We start from the raw sequence: 17,979 nt of genomic DNA, 5'->3' as shown, positions 1-17,979 counted from the left end.
GTTATGTGTGACTACTGCTAATTTGCAGAGTAACTAAAGCGTAACATTCTGACAACTCCTAAGGTAGCAGGATAGTACTGATATGTGACGTTTGGTCTAATAATTTCTTTGTGTACAATACAGTATATTTTCATGTAATCTGGTGTTGTGTTTCCTTTGTGGTGGGGATATTGCGTTACGTGTGTTGTGTTTGTTGTGCAAACGCTTTACACATTGCCTCTGGGATAAGCTTGACTGCTCGTGCCAAGCTACCAAGGGGGTGAGCAGGGGTTATTTTGGACGTGTAACTCCCTTGCCCTGACTAGAGTGGGCAAGCTCTGCCTGGCTGAGGTGCATACCCTAGCCAACCAGAAACCCCATTTCTAAAAATATTCCTACCAAGATATGGCGCCCTGCCCCCAACATTGTTCTTCTGAGTTTCCTGAACTTGTGCTTTTTCCGCACAACATGCTAGTTTCCTTCAGTTTTTCTCACATTGGAACATATTCCTGCCAAGACTTGACCCACATTGGTATTCCTGTAGGATTACTGAGTGTGAGGATTATGAGATGTGTACATTTTCTGTGGGTTTGAGCAGGGATTCACACACTATACACCAGGCAATGTTTTTTTTGAAGGAGACTTGGGGATGTCTGCAGTTTTGGGTCTACAGTCTGCTTGCACCCAAAGAAATCTAACAACTCCAAACATTTCTGAAAGTCAGAGACATAGAGAAGTCCACACACACATGGCTTCCATGAATCCCAACATGTTTTGTTAACCAGAATGCCCTGCAAATATAAATGTATTGGTAAAAAATTATAATAATTCCTTTTATTATGATAGAAAACTTTACACCATCAGGCAAATGGCTTCCTATTTTATATGTTCCTGCAGTTCTCATGATAAAAACCGTAATCTACTTATGACAAGAACAGGCCAGAATCTTGACCATATGAAAATCACACTAATGCTATATTGACTTCATATGGTCACATATTTGGCCTATTCCAGTCCGTTTTGCTACACCCGTCCATACATGTAAAGTGCCTTTTTTATTGGCAGAAGTCTGTGAAGTTTGGGTGGTGGGATGAGAGTTTTGCTGTTCGCCATTCTTTCCAAAGTATCCCATCACAGAAATGGGAGAAAAGTATTTTATTAACCAATGTTTTACCTGTTCAAGTAATTCTGAGTAAGTCTAATTGATGGCAACCTCGCAAGGAACGTCACCTAAGAGTCCTCTAGGTGTATTGTGTTTCCGAAAAATCTGGGACTGGTAGATTTCCTACCTTTTGTGCCGGATGACTGCAGGCCCAGGCATGTGTTTCTGTGTTTCATCAATTAGCTGGGCGCTGTTTGGATTTCTCTTTTCCTAAGGTGTAATGCAAACAGCACCTGGCCCCTTTGCTGGGGATCAACTGTATGTGTTTGCTCTCCAAGAAAGAAGTCAAGTGCTGTTTGGTTTATTGCTTAGACCAGGAAAAAAATCAAAACGGGGTCTGATTTCTCGTTGGGGCGCAAAAAGAGTGTGTCTATGATGGATGAAAGGAACCAGGGGCCAGATGTACCAAGAAGGTCTTTTGCGAGTAGGAAATAGCGATTTTTACAGAAATCGCTATTTCTGAATCACAAAATGCAATGTATCACATTTGCAATTCGGTAATAGCGATTTCTTAAAAATCGCAAATGCTATTACCGAATCGCAAATTGCGATACCGGCCCCATTCGCACCTATGGGCCTGTAGGCCCACATCTGCGAATTGTTTGCATTTCCAAAATTGCGATTTCTTAACTGGAAATCTCAATTTCGGAAATGCAAAACCCCATAGTGTTGGGGGCCTAAAGCCCTCTCTGCTGTACCCCAAAATAATTTGCTACAACATGTAAGGTGCACACATGACAAAAGGGCATGTGTGCTTTACATGTAAATTTTAAAAATGTATTTTAAATGTATTTTTTAAATTTGCACATGGTTACCACCAGGTTGAACCTGGTGGTAAATAGCAATTCCTAAATGCCCAATTCGCATTTAGGAATTGCTTCTTACATGTGCTTTAGAAATCGCAAAGAAGGAATCCTTATTTGCGATTTCTTATTTAGAGAGTCGCAATTTGCGACTCTCTAAACAGGGTCGCAATTTCAAGGAATCGCTATTTTAGCGATTCCTTAAAATTGCTTTCAGAATGCCTTTAATAAATTCTGAAATGGCTTTTTGCACTCGCAAACGGGCATTCGCACTGTTTGCGAATGCAAAAAGCTTCCATACATCTGGCCCCAGATGCTGTTTGTATTTCTTCATAGACAAAGAAAAAATCCAAACAGCGTCCAGCTTCTTGCTGGAGCACGGATGTATGTGTCTGTGCCACCAAGAAACAGCCCCCAACTTGCATGCATCATATAGGCACACTCAGCTGAATGGTTGTTTGTGCCTGCTGTTTTCATAAGGCTCTCTTACGCGGTGTGGGTTTTAATGCTTGTGATGGTGAAGCCCTCACAGTGCTTGTATGCAGCCTGACGGCTTGCTTAGATTGGTGAAAGAGTTGGGGGCATATTAATACTCTGCGCTGAATGTGGGTCAAAAATTTTGAGGCACATTTGGCACAAACTGTGCACCATATTTAAACTTTGACGCCCGAGCCCGCGGATGTCAAAATTCCTCTGTGTGATTAATTTTTGGGATGCGGGAAACTGCCTTGCGTTAATGACATGCAGGGTAGGTGTTCCCACCCAAAAAATGACTTTAAGGCCTGTGCGCCTTATTTATACCCCCGTGTCATTTTGACGCACAGGAGAGGGCGGGCCTTAAAAAACGGCGCAGAGCCTGATGTGTGCTGTTTTTTAACGCCTAGGGCAGGCGTTAAGGGACCTGTGGGCTCACTTCCATGGTCTCTGACCATGGAAGGAATCCAGAGGTGCCCTTCCCTGCCCCCAGGGACACCCACTGCCACCCTCCTCCACCCCTGTAGGACACCCATGGATGGGTGGACCCATCCAGGTAAGTTGAGGTAAGTATTTAAAGTGGCGTAGGGGGGCCTAATTTGGGCCCCCCTACATGCCACTGTGCCCAATGACCATGCCCAGGGGGCAGAAGTCCCCTGGGCATGGCCATTGGGCAAGGGGGCATGACTCCTGTCTTTGCTAAGACAGGATTCATTTCAATGGGGGTTGTGCGTCAAAAAATGGCGCAAGTCTGGTTTGAGGCATGATTTTTGCCTCAAACCTGACTTGCACCATTTTTTGACTCACAACCCCCATTTTCCCCTACGCCAGCGCTGCCTGGTTTGAGTCATTTTGTTTTACTCTGACCAGTCCGCAGCGCCGGCTAACATCATTCCTTAAATACGGCGCCTGCATGACACGTAGGAATGGCGTTAGCCGGTGGTAACATTTTTTACGCAAACCAGCGCCGGCGCTGGTTTGCGTCAAAAAGTATAAATATGGGCCTTAATCACTTATCTGTAATCTTCATCACTCCTAGTCTAAGTCTTTCTTTTTTGTCACAAACCTAACTGACTGAGGGTGTTTCACTCTTGAGGCAGGATATTCTCATGTACCAAACTATCAAATTATGGCTGTCTTAGTCTTTCTTTACTATTTACTCCCATTGCCCAACCCCCTCTGCCCATTGCTCGCTCCACTGCAGTCCATTAAGTCATAAAATGACCAGGCTTCAGATAACTGCATTGGGGTGGTAGAAGAGGATGCTGTACTATGACAAGGGATACTTGGACTAGGACTAATGAAGATTAGTACATAACTGGATCTTCCCTGACCTGTCTTCCTCATCATAACCCTAACTGATTGAGGATATAAATTGATCAATTCCTATTTCATTGTAATCTACCTACATTACCCCACATGGATAGAAACACTCTTGATTCTCTTTCAATTATAAAAGTGGTATACTCTGCAATTAGGTCTTCAAATGCTAAATGTTCGGTTGGACCTGATGGAGTTCCTGCAGACTTCTACAAATCATTCTCAATTCAATCCTCTTATTGTTATTCCAGGATTTTGCTTCCAATACTTTTGTTGAAGAAACCTTTGAAGATGCCACAATCATTGTTTTCCCCAAACCAGACAAAGACCATTCATTATTTTCAAACTATCACCCTATTTTACTCATTAATCAAGACTGTACAATAAATGCCCCAATACTTGCATTTAGACTGTCTCAGGTATTAAATCATATTGCCCACCCAGACCAAACTAGTTTTATGAATGGAAGACTATCAGCACATAATACTAGACTTGTTGGTCATACTTTTACTTTCATACCTAAAATTAAGCACCCTGTTGGCCTTCTAGCTAGCTCTAGGTGCTATAAAAGCATTTGATAAAGTTAACTGGGAATTTTTATTCAAAAATATGAAAGCATTTTGTTGTGGCACAACATTTCTTTCAATGCCTAGGGCAACTAAATATGGTAATGATATTCACTCTACATCTATTAGTTTATTTACAAGACAAGGATGCCCTGTATCTCCCCTATTATGTTTACTGACCATTGAACCTTTATTGTGCCTTCTTCATAATTAACCAGACAATACAGGGATTACTATTAATAACACAACTTTTAAATCATCTTCTGCTTCTGCAGAGGATGTCCTACTTTATGTAAGTGACCCTATCAGTACCATACCCAGTATACAGAGAATAATTGAGGATTACACTTTGATATTGGGATACACCTTGAATATTAATAAAACTGATTATTTCTTTAAATGTGTATTGTACAGCAGACATGCTCAGTGGCACTAACATTAATTGAAATCCATCTAGCCTAAAGTATTTAGGAATCAACTTTCAAAATTCAGTTAAATGTACTGTTTATATGAATTGCAAAAAAAGAAAATTCTGACAAGGGAGAACTTTTACAAATGGTAATTGTTACACTTATCTTGGTGGGGGAAATTGGAAGCTATTAAAATAGTAATTACTCCACAAATACTATACACACTATTAATGTTACCTGTGTCATTTCCCACACTTTCCTTTAAAACCCCCAATAACATTCTCAATACATTTATCTGGAACAACAAACCCACAAGGATTAAATATAAAATCTTACAGTCCTCAAACTTTGAGGGTAGCTTTGGTATTCCTGACTTTCAGAAATATCATTACTCCTTTTTAACTGCTCAATGTGTTAAATGGTTTACAAACTCAGACCACGATTTATCACCAAAATGGGTTCTAAGCGAGAGGAATATTGCTGCCTCTTTTCCTCTCCCTGTAATTCTTACCATGGGTCTTTGTGAACTAGGATCTCGATCTTCAGTCCTCGGTGCAACAAAACAAGATTGTCTATTCAAAAAAAGTGTCATTATGGTATAAGTCTAAGATCAAACTACATACATCTGTCTCTTACTGGATTTCATGGATTGATGTTGGGATATGTTACATTTCTGATATTTGTCACAACAATATGTTTTGTCCTTCTCAGATATATAAAACAAAATTCACATGTCTTCCTCTGCTTACCGTCAACATGTGGTATTATGCAATGCTATCCTTAATACCTATAATTACATCCTTCATGTTCGGATATGGAGCTTTTCTTTAAGATTCATAGATTCTCTGGCCATATTGCTTCTAAAATATATAAAATAGTAATACTTACTACTTTTTCCACCTTACGCAATTACGTGAATTTTGAAATCCTATTCTCCATATTAATCATACCTCACAACATATGGAGAAAATTTGGCTCTGCAATATTTCTAGTTGGTTACCTTCATCTATCTGTCAAAGTAATTCATTTATTTTAAACAACTGTTATAGATTTCCGGTCGAATTATAAGTTGCACATCTTTGTGATAAACCAGATTGTTGGCACTGTATTTGAAACCTAGTACTCTGAAACATATGCTTTTTGACTGCCCGTTGTTTCTCAATTTTAGTCCAATGTTTAGGATAGAATTTCTCACATTTATAAGATTGGCATTCCTCTAGCCTTTGACACTGTCATAAACAAATCCACTACCCTTGCTACTCCTTCATCATACCTGGATATGAAACTGTTCTTCTCATTCATGCAATCAAATCTATTACAATGAATTGGAAATCTGCAAACCTTTTATCTGTTCAGGCTTGGTGAGCGTAGACTTTATACCTATGGAAAGCAGCTGAATTTTCTTTTAACAAAGCTAAAATCTACTCTAATCAAATCACTTATATTGAAAAAGTTGAATTACTATTTTTCCACTTGCTAGCTATAAGTACGCATTTTCAATATTGTTAGCCAGTATTACATAAGTAGCACTATATATGTATTTTTTGTCATGTATATTTCTTTCCAAGGTTTGTTACTGTTTCCACTACCATTTCTATTACATAATTCTATAAGATATGCATATCAGTATTATGGCTGATCGCTGTATTTTTGCTGATATTTTTTGTCTGTTTTATTGTACATGTATTTATGACATTCAATAACATATTTTGAACTATAAAATAATTACGTTATCATTACTAAAAATAAAAATAACTACTTTTTACGTTACCCAAATAATTACAATAAACGTTAAACAATATATGCACATTTTAACAGAAACAAATTATATTAAATCACCAAAATAATTATAATTCACCTCAACCAAAATATAACGAAATACTTAACAATGTGAGCAAAAAAATTGTATTTGCGTTAATTACAAACATCTATATAAAATATATATAAAATAATATTCTAAAGTATGAAATTACATATTAAACATTAATAATACAACATAAATTAGCATTTACCGTAAAAGGACATCACTGATGAAAAAAATTCAAACCAAAACTAAACTATCCAGTAAAATCAAACTTGAAACAAACTTAGGGTCTGATATAGATCTTTTGTGATGGAATGCTCCATCACAAATGTGACGGGTATCCCATCCGCTGTATTACGATCTCCATAGGATATAATGGGATCGTAATATGGCGGACTGGATATCCATCACGTTTGTGACAGAGTATTCCTCCCACCGAGATCTAAATCAGGCCCTTAACCAATAAAATCACACAATTAAACCAACAATGTAAAAGGCACACAAATGCTATCAACTTAATACTGCAAAAATGAGAAAAGCTGCAAGATGAGGAAACTGATGGATTCACTGACCAGACACTGAAGAAAGAAAAAAGGAATATATAAATCTAAACAGCTACCTTGCAAAGTAAGTAAAACGTATATTTAGGTTTAACCTCCTGAAAAACAACACTAATCACAAACCACAAACAAACTAAAAAATAAGTATATGTAAAATATAATAGCTTTTGTAATTCCTTTCCTTGTTTGAGACGGTCGCTCCTGGGCCCACCGACGGGTTCTCGACACTCCAATACACAGACACAATGCACGCATGGCCCTCACTGACGCAGGTTCTTTCATGGAATGTTAACGGCCTTGTAGACAAGATTAAGAGGTCCGCAGTGTTTAGCACCCTTCGCAGATATGCTCCCTCAGTGGTCTTGCTACAGGAGACCCACCTACTTGGCACGAAATGCCCTATGCTGGCGCGAGGGGGATATGACAAGGTTTACCACTCGGGATTCTCAAGGGGCTCCAGGGGGGTGGCTATTCTACTTCACCGTTCGCTACCCATGGTGGTTACCACCACGCGGTCCGACCAACAAGGAAGATTCGTGGTGGTGACCGGATCACTTCACGGGTTGCCGTTTAATCTCGTATGTGCCTATGCCCCCCCCGCCGGGTTTGATAATTTCTTACTTACACTCCGCCAGGTGCTGGCAGGCCTCCCCCAGGGATCTACGCTAACAGGAGGTGACTTTAACTCTGTCCTGGATCCCAGACTGGACGTCTCCGGGAGTATATCCATCAGCCGATCTGGTCGGGCGTCAAGCTTGACTGGCTGGGCGGAGAGCCTTGGTCTGTGCGAGGTGTGGAGAACCTGGCACTCCAGGGCGCGACAATATACACACACATCAGCTGCCCACCAGTCGCAGACTAGAAATGACTTCGTGTTTATGCCTGCGTTGGATGTCTGTAACGTCACTGGGGCAGAGATACTACGCGTGGGGTTTCAGACTACTCGTCATTGCGGATCCGGCTGGGTGGCGTTGACCCAGCCCGGCACCCGATGTAGCGCCTAAACGCATGGCACCTACAAGATGGCGAATATACCCTCAAGGTCAGAGACCATCTCACCCAATACTTTGAACAAAACCTAGGATCGGTGTGGTCTCCGGGCACGCTCTGGGTTGCATGTAAGGCTACCCTTAGGGGGTATGGCAAACATCTTGTTCGCATCCGGGAACGTGCTCGCGACTCACAGGTGTCGGAGCTGGAGGCCAGGGCGTTGCACCTTGAGCGCCAGGACACGGTCGCTGCATCATCCTCCAGTCTGAGGCAACTTACAATGATCAGAGAGGAGATTAGGCATTTAGGGGGTCATTCTGACCCCGGCGGGTGGCGGTCGCCGCCCGCCTGGCGGGAACCGCCATTTGGCCGCTCCGTGGTCAAAAGACCGTTGCAGCCATTCCGACCTTCCCGCTGGGCCGGCGGGCGCTAACATTGTTAGCGCCCGCCGGCCCAGCGGGTAGGCGGCCTGCAACACTGAAGCCGGCTCCGAATGGAGCCGGCGGTGTTGCAGGTGTGCGACGGGTGCAGTTGCACCCGTCACGCTTTTCACTGTCTGCTAGGCAGACAGTGAAAAGCAGGCTGGGGCCCTGTTAGGGGACCCCTGCACTGCCCATGCCAGTGGCATGGGCAGTGCAGGGGCCCCCAGGGGCCCCTAGACACCCGTTACCGCCAGCCTCTTCCTGGGGGTGACAACCGCCAGAAACAGGCTGGCGGTAAGGCCATGGCGGATTCGCCCAGCCGGGGGACAACCGGCGGGAAACCGCCGGCCCCGGTTTTCTGACCGCGGCTTTACCGCTGCGGTCAGAATGGGCAAGGAAGCACCGCCAGCCTGTTGGCGGTGCTTCCGTCGTTCATGGCCCTGGCGGTCTATGACCGCCAGGGTTGTAATGACCCCCTTAGTGCTGGAATCCGCGAAACATGCTTGGAGAGCGTCGACAGCCCGAGTGTATGGCTGGGGAGACAAGAACGGAAAACTCCTACATTGGCTGGCCACACAACCACTAGCTGACAGGGTTATCTCCGAGATCACTGATGAGTCAGGAACACTTGCTAAGACACCCAGTGATATCGCACAGAGCTTTGCCTCCTACTATACACGGTTATATGCGGAGCGTCCCCGGCCACTAGTTGAAAAGGAATCTCCTCTCCTAAATGACATTGTCCTTCCCAGGATCTCACAGGCGACCAAGGAAGGCCTGGATGAGGCCATAACCCTCGCAGAGATTACGGAGGCGGTAGCCAGCTTGTCATCGGGTAAGACGCCCGGCCCAGACGGCTTCCCGGCAGAGCTCTACGGCAGGTGTGGTGATATCCTGAGCCCCCATCTGCTTAATATGTATGAAGAGGCAGAGAGGAAAGGTTGTTTCCCTTCTGGGATCGACCAAGCCACAATCGTGGTGATCCCCAAGACCCAACCTCCGTCGCACAGCTGTTCGGCGTACCGACCCATTTCTCTCCTATACACCAAGATTAAGGTGCTATCGACTATCCTTGCCACTAGATTGAGGGAAGTGCTCCCCTCATTGGTCCACCCTGACCAATGCGGATTTATGCCCTCACGCAGCACCAGACATTGCCTTAGGCGGCTGCACGTTGCCCTGGCACACCGCAAGGCACTGACCCGGTCGCCTTTGGCTCTTCTCTTGCTTGACTTCGAGAAAGCCTTCGATACCGTGGACTGGTCCTACTTGGAGCATGTCCTGTTAAGCAATGGAATCGGGCCTGAATTCCGTGGTCTTGTGAGGCTACTCTATTCCAACCCGACCGCTCGAATCCAAGTGAACGGCGTGGTCTCTGAACCGTTCCCCATCCATCAAGGCACTCGTCAGGGATGCCGACTGTCCCATTGCTTTTCACACTCGCGATAGAACCTTTGGCGAAATTGTTAAGAGAAGACCCCCTGATCGAGGGCTGGTCATGGCCTGCGGGCCCAGAGGATCGTGTGGCACTATACGCAGATGACGTCCTTATTTAGCTCTCTAATCCGGCCACAAGCGGTCTGCAAATTTTGCAAATCCTAGACCTCTTCTCACAGACCTCTGGCATGACCCTGAACCCTGGCAAATCTCTACTGGTCCCCCTGCACCCCTCCAGAGAATGCATTGATTGGCAACAAAACATCCCAATCCGATGCAACAGCTTTAAGTATCTAGGTGTGCACATAGCCCTGTTGCCTGAGTTAGCATGGGAACTAAATGTTACTCCACTGACTAAGAAAATCAAAGATGACCTCCAGCGATGGCGGAATCTACCCCTCAATCTGCTTGGTAGAATAGCGCTTTACAAAATGATGATACTTCCCAGGTTCCTCTACTTATTGCAGAACTTCCCATACCCAGTTCCCCGGAAGTGGTTCAGGGAGATGGACACAGTGGCGCGTCAGTTTTTATGGCATGGCACCCGTCCCAGACTGGCCCTTATTACTTGCCAAAGATATGTTTACGACGGAGGGTTGGGAATGTCTAATATCTACTTCTATCACCTCGCAATGCACCTGCTGGTGATTAATGAGTGGCTGGGAGGAGGCTGGACGGACCCTGCATACAGACTGGAGCACCAAACAATGGGCTACCCCAGGATCTTCGGTGCACTGTATAGTGGCCCGGTTCCCCGGGACGCCCCGGACGTGACTAAGGTGGTTCTGGTGGGTTGGCGCGTGGTCCAGAAAGTGACGGGTTGGTGGGGCCGCCTCACCCAGCAGACCCCACTATGGCAGGGAAGACTGCTGGTAGAGGTTTCAGCACTGGAGGGATTCCAGAGATGGGATAGCATTGGGATCTCCACCCCTGGCGACGTTTGGGGGGGTCACACATGCGGTCCTTCGAAGAGCTTCAGGGACTCTATTCACTAAATAAGACCCAATTTCACAAGTATCTACAACTTTGCCACGCTCTGCTGGTGCATGTTCGACCAGGAGAAAATATTCCAGAATACAGTCCCATGGAGGCGAAGGTCCTGATGGCAAACCTGGGCAAGGAGGGAGTCTCTCAAATTTACCGATCTCTGCTCGCTAATACTGCCCCCCCTCTTGAGGGGCTTTGTCGGAAATGGGAGGAATGGGTGGGCCCTCCAGAAGAGAAGGACTGGAGGGAGGCGTTAATGGCCCCCCGGACCCTACCTATGGCATCCTGATTCTGAGTGCTACAAACCCTCTACTTGCACACAGCATATCTTACCCCCAAAAGGCTCTTTAAGGCAGGCCTTCGGCCCACTGCTGACTACCCTCGATGTTCATGCCCAGACGCTGATTTTTTCCATATGGTTTGGGCTTGCCCAGTCATAATGACTTATTGGAGGGCGGTCATGAGGGAAGTCTCGAAAGTCCTGCATACTGAAGTGGAAGCAGCTCCCTTGCCACTCTTGCTGGGGGCCATGGGGGAGGTGGGGCTGGGAAGAGCGGACCGTGTCTTCCTGGGAGTGGTCTGCCTAGTGTCCAAGAGAGATATTATGGTGGATTGGAAAGCCGGAGTGGCACCGGCACTGGCCAAATGGAGGCGTGGTGTAGATTGGTGCGCGCAGTGCGAAAAACCTGTACATGAAGCTAGGGGGTGCCCGAATAAGTACAACAAAGTGTGGGGGAAATGAGGGGCTACGTGGAGCACCTAACCAGTCTGGGATGTTCGGGCCTGGTGGGTGGTGCCCCCTCCAGTTGCGGGCCTTGAGAGGGGTGGCCTTTCGCTCCTTACCTCCTTCTCCCGCTTTAACTGAATGGAGTTCATGCTGCATATTATTAAACATACTATTACGTTTATTAAGTTTATTAATCTCATGTATCCATTGTCTATGGAGCCCATTGGGGCCAATGTTGCGACCGTCTCCAGGTACCAATTGGTGCCATGTTATTTGTATTTTCTTTTTATTGGCTTTCATAAAATCAATAAAAATATATATATTATAAAATAGGAACCCTGGGGCCAAGATTTCGGATGGATGAGACGTGTGTCCTAGTCTCTCCGTCCCCGCTAAACTACAGACATTTATTGCGCCCCGCCTGCCACCTAGATTGACCTTGTGCTGAAACAGGGGCAGCAGGAGTACACCAGAGACTGGCCGGAGCTGCCTGGAGGGGAGCACGAAGGATGTGAGCGGCTCTGCGGTTGGCTAACTGTTGCCGGGTCCGAGCCTTGTGAGTGGCTGAGAGCACCCCTGCGATATCATCTTGCCCGGGGCTGGGACTGCCAGGGCAGAACGCACCGAGCTCGGGGAGCAGTCCTGGAGCCTGGCAGCTGGCAGCTCCATGCTGGGCAGGAAGCAGTAGAAGTGCCTGAGATTATGATCTCACTAGCAGTCTAAGAGACCAAGGCTTTTGTGGCAGCCCTCTCCAGCCCGCATGCGTGAATTTCAAGCAGGCCCTGACTGTCCCATTGACTGAGATGGCCATGCACAGTGACCATAAGGGCAAGCGCTCAGAGGACTAACAAGACTGGAGGTGGGAAGCACCCTCCTCCAACCTCTATTGCGCAAACTGCTGAAGTTGCCTGGAGGGGAGTACAAAAGGAGTGTGCGGCTCCACAGTCGGATACCTGTTGCCAGGCCTGGAACTTGTGGGGGGCCTCCACGGGCACCCTTTGAGGGGCTAGGGCCCAGACGACCAACGGAACTGGAGGTAGGAAGCGCTCTCCCCTGGCCTCTACTACAAGTGATTGGGGCCTCCTACCTCCACCACAGACTGAAGTCCCCCGAGATGAACCGGCTTGCTGAAGTCCAGATAGTGCCGTAGGCCTTGGCCCAACCCCAGCTCTCTTAGCGCTTGAACTTACAGCCATACATGTGGGGGCCCCACACACCACTCATAACTTCACACAGAGTAAGCCCTCCACTGTTTAACCAAGGACCTGAATCGCTGTAGGGGGAAGTCTGCACCGAACTATCGACATTCCTTCACCACTCTACAGCCTAAGCACATTGGGGGCTCCTTGCAGCTGTGCCACTTTGAAGTTGAATGATACTAAGGCCCTGCACAACTACCTGGGAGATTGGTGGGCCCTCGCCACGTGCTGAGACCTGGTGCAGCGTGGAGATCTTTGGATGAGGTACTGAGCAGCTCTCTGTGTAGACTGTGTGCCTTGTGGCCCTGTGGCAAATCTGACTTTTTTCCTTGGTGGTACCTCAGGACCCCTTCTGAGGGTGGACTAGGACTGTGCTGGGGGACATGGCGGTTAAAACCAAAAAACAGATCCCTTTGGGATGTGCTGACAAAGCCAGCCGGAACCCCCAGGATCGAGGGGGATGCTCGCGGCCTGGATGTGGAGGAACCTGAGGGCCCTGTGACGCACATCTTCTTGGAGACCTTATTCTCCTCGCTGTGAGAAGACATACAGGCCATTAAAAGAGACCTTTCCTCAGACCTATGAGAGGTGCAAAGGAACCTGGACGAAGTAGGAGAGAGGATTGCGCTGCTAGAACATAAAGATGATGACCGACATGAGGAACTTGGTTGGGTGCAACAAGAAATCCTCTGCCTTCAAGAACAACAAATCAAGCTCCGGGCCCACAACAAAGACTTGGAGAACTGTTCCAGGTGGAACAATATTTGCATGTGGGGTTCCTATCACAGCAGAGGGATCTGTCCTTGAAGCCTATGTGATGGCCCTGTTTGGCTCCATTTTGGGGGATGCGGCGCCCCGACCATGGATCTCGACCAATGCCACTGAGTGGGATTGCCACGCCAGGCACCGAGGCCCCCCGCCAACATGTTGGTATGTGTACATGACTTAGGCCTAAAAGAAAGCACTCTTCGCAGGGCACGGGAGCTTCAGCCTCTCCACTTTCTGGACCATACCCCCAGTTGTACCAGGACCTTGCTGCCATTACCCTTCAGAAAAGGCGGGACTTCAGATCGGTAACACCCCACTTACAGATCACCAGGATTTCCTCCTCATGGGGACATCCCCTTTAGGATCATCTTCTGCTTCAACTGCTAGCTTCATCAACTATGACCTTTGTGTGAGGCCTGCACAGTACTTAGCATTGAGTTACCTGAGGTGGGGGAGGTCTCAACAGAGTACCCATCACAGGGCCCACTGGAAGCAGAAATTATAGCAACCACCTATGACACACCCCCAGACCAGGCCTCCATGGCCTTTGAGCGAGAGGCAGTATTGGCCACCCTGACTGGTGACTCAGGCCAGGCAACAGTATCGTGAGTAGGGCCATCTGCAATACAATTCCTTATGAGCGGGCAGGATGGATGTTGGTGGGGACGGGGAGTGAACTGTGATAGATTCTAACCTCCTTTCACAGATGTGCCAAAGCCTGGATGCATGGGGTCACCTCCAGCTGTCCTCTATGGGCCAGATTCCGGCGGTCAAGATGACCATACTCCCTAGAATCCTATACATATTTCAAATGCTCCACCTCACCCCACCTCTCAGTGCACTGCGGACACTGCAACTAGCGATAAAAAATGTATATGGGATAGCAAGAAACTGCACCTATGTAAATATTTGCTATATAGGCCCAAGAAACAGGGAGGGCTAGCAGATCCTGCAATGCTACCAAGCAGCACAATTCCACTATGTGGTTGTATGGAATCGCCCAATGACGGAGAAACATTGGACTTTTATGGACCAATCTGTCACCAGCTCACATGTATGGAAAGAGTTGTGGTTACCACGCTGTCATAGAGCTCAGGGCCTCTACTCTTCATCAATTACAAATGCAAAGCTGCGAGTCTGGAATGCTTTGGCAACAAAGGCCGGACTTACAACCTTCCCCTCTCCCATGACAGCAATAGTAGCCAACCCTGACTTCACACCTGCCTTACACCTTGAACATTTTAAACGCTTGCAAAACAGTGGCTGAAAATGCTTGGGCTCCCTCTTTGATGCTGACAGTTTCCTTTCTTTCTAACATCTTCAGGCTGACTACTCCCTGACATACGCAGTCTGAGTAGATTATCTCCAGCTCCGCTACTAGGTGCTAAACCCCATGACTCGCATTGGAGGAGGACGTACAGTGCTCCCATTCGAAAAAGGGCTTGTCCTTAAGACAAATGACTGACGACTGGTCTCAGACTTATATACTCTACTGGGTGAGGATCAGCCTTTGACTAAGACTAAAAGTCAGCTACATTGGGAAGCGGAATTGGGGAGATCTCTCTCCATCAAAGACTGGACCGATGTATATTATAACATAGCGAGGACTGAAACGGCCTATAACATTACATCCTACAAGTACCTTACCCATCAGAAATTACAGAAGTTGGCAAGCATGCAACCACAGAATGCTGGAGAGGCTGTATCAATACTGGAACTTTATTGCATTTACCATGAGATTGCCCCAAGCTTGCCAGATTCTGGGACCAGGTTCTTTTGAGACTACCATACCACGATTCCCAGCTTATACTAAACTGGGGCTCCCTAACACCCTGACTTGCCCTCTGAGCTAATGCAAGGGTCAACAGATGGCACTATCTCTCAATGCTGCCCACCAGGTTATACCCTCCTACTGGGGAACACCTCACATCCCTGACCACACCCGATGGCTGCACAGGTGATGGTCCACCTTGCGAATGGAGAAATGATTGCTGTAGACGCGGACCCTTCTAGACATCTTGGCATGTGGGCCCCCTTTATTAACCTGCTTTTCCAAGAGCTGACCTATCCGTCATACTTCTGAACCTTACGTTTGCTCCCAGATCCTCCATAAGGACAGGTTGCAGATGAAGCTGGAGATCAGCGATCACTCATGTGACAACCTATTTTTGCTCACTGCCTGCTTGTCATTACATCAGCTATGCACAAGATGGGTCTAGGGAAGGATTTGGGTTTTTGTTTTTTTTCTGATCTTTTTCTTTCTTTGATGAGTTTATTGAGGGACTTCCTGCCTCTTTATCGTGGCCAGCCCCAGGGTTGTAGGCATTTGGCTGTGTACAATGCTATATACTGGCTTTCTCTAACCTGTAGCCGGCCCCTGGGGTTGTAGGTGTGATGCAGTGTACTATTGAAAAGAGGTGGTTTTGCTTCTTTATGGATAAACTAATAAAACGGATTTGTTCCATAAAATAGCAACCCCAAGACCAAATAACATAAAATTTAACCTCAACAAACAGCCAACAAATAAACATTTAAAATGAAACTGACACTCTTTTTTATCATCCAACAGAAAAGAAAGCACCTGCTCCACCATACTACCTTTGAAAAAGCTGCAAAAAAGCATGAAATGTTTAAGAAGAACATACTTGTAAGTATAAATAATAAAAGTAGCTGCATAATCTTATATGTAAATAACAAACAAATAAACATTTTTAAATTGTAATTCTTTATACAGTTACACCTTTTTTCAAACATAATGACAGAAAAACCAAGATATGTAAAATCCCAGAAAGGGAAACAATTACTAAATCAAATGGGCTACACCTACAAACAAGAGAGTAGATCAATAGGAATGAGAATTTGAAGTGTACTAAATATTATTCTAATGCATGATATAGAAGGGTCAGTACAAAAGATGATGATGTAATTAATGCAAGGGAACACAACCACCCCCAAATCAGTCAGAAATAGAAGTAAAGGAGGTACTGAGTACAAAAGATGACGTTGTAATTAATGTAAGGGAACACAACCACCCCCAAATCATTCAGAAATAGAAGTAAAAGAGGTACTGCAGGATGAAAGAGAGGTGAGCACTAGCTCCCAGGAGCCCAAAACAAAAATCCTAAAAAGAAATACTCCCAAATGTCCCCAACACATCACAGGGCAACTACCACCTATACCCACTTTAAATCTTTTAATTGTATGAACTAAAAAAGCTACCAGAAATACACCTCCTGCCCCTAGAAGATATCAAGACATCAAAATACCTCAACGCTTAAAAATTACACATAATGAGGAATGCTTCCTGTTATATGACAACATAGCAATGATAGACAAATCCTAATATATTCTACAGCAGATAACTTACAAAAACTAAGCCATTGTCAAACCTGGATGATGGATGGGCCTTCAAAATGTGTCTGAAACCATTCACTCAGATATGCAGCATACATGGTGAATATCAAAACACAAATATCGATTTTATAGATGCCCTACAACCAAATAAGCAAAGTAGCACTTTCTACGAACTCCTAAACCACATTAACATAAAACAAATTACTACAACCCCAAAACAAAATAATCATAGACTTTACAAGCCATGATTCACACCATTTTAAAAGTTTACCCGCACATACACACACTAGACTGTTACTACTATTTTAATCAAAGCACATAGGGACACCTCCAACAACCTGCACTTAGGGCCCGATTATGAGTTTGGTGGATGGGAACACCTGTCTGCCAGACTTCCAATGGGGTGGTTCCCACCATGCTGGCTACATTCCTGCCGGCCCCATTAAGGCCCTCATTTCAACCTCGGCGGTCTTTTTTAACGACCACTGAGGTACCGCCGTGCTGAAGACCGCCAGTGCAGGCGGTTTTCCGCACAGCGTATTATGACTGCTGGCAGCCCTCCGTCCTTTTTCGGACGGAGAGCCGCCAGCAGCCATACTGGCGGTCGGCAGGGAAGTGGAGGCTGCTCCATCTCCACCGCCCCTTCATCAGAACACCGCCCACCAAATCACGTCCCATGATTCGGTGTGGCGGTGTTCTGGTGACGGGGTTCTGGCGGCGGAGCAGCCCCCATGGATCCCGTCCACTCCCGGAGGATCAACAGACAAGGTAAGTTGATCATCCATTAGGGGAGTGGGGTGGGGGGGTGTTGTATGTTGTGTGCATGCATGGGGGTGTGAGTATGTAGAGGAGGTGTGTGAGTGCCTGTATGCATGCGGGGGTGTTGTGTGTCTGGGAAATGTGTACGGGTCGGTCTGTGTGCATGTCTGTTTGTATGTGTGCGGGTATGTGTTGTTATAGTGTATGTGTGCGTGTAGGGGTGTGTGTATGTGCATGTTGCGGGTACTGCCACCTTTG

At 46.1% G+C, this 17,979-nt stretch overlaps 1 protein-coding gene across 2 annotated transcripts in view; it reads left to right on the top strand.

The window, feature by feature from the left end:
• The window catches only part of LRRC52 (leucine rich repeat containing 52), a 212,113-nt gene that overhangs the window by 66,303 nt on the left and 127,831 nt on the right, over positions 1-17,979 (top strand). For both annotated transcript variants that reach the window (XR_011202789.1, XR_011202788.1), the window contains exon 2: positions 16,178-16,255. The gene's annotated coding sequence lies outside the window, so the exon portion shown is untranslated. The remainder of the gene's footprint in view (positions 1-16,177; positions 16,256-17,979) is intronic.

Source organism: Pleurodeles waltl, chromosome 4_2 (genome assembly GCF_031143425.1).
Source record: "Pleurodeles waltl isolate 20211129_DDA chromosome 4_2, aPleWal1.hap1.20221129, whole genome shotgun sequence".
Taxonomy (NCBI): Eukaryota; Metazoa; Chordata; class Amphibia; order Caudata; family Salamandridae; genus Pleurodeles; species Pleurodeles waltl.
Note: the sequence above shows the minus strand (reverse complement) of the source record. Positions and strands in the feature narration are given on the sequence as shown.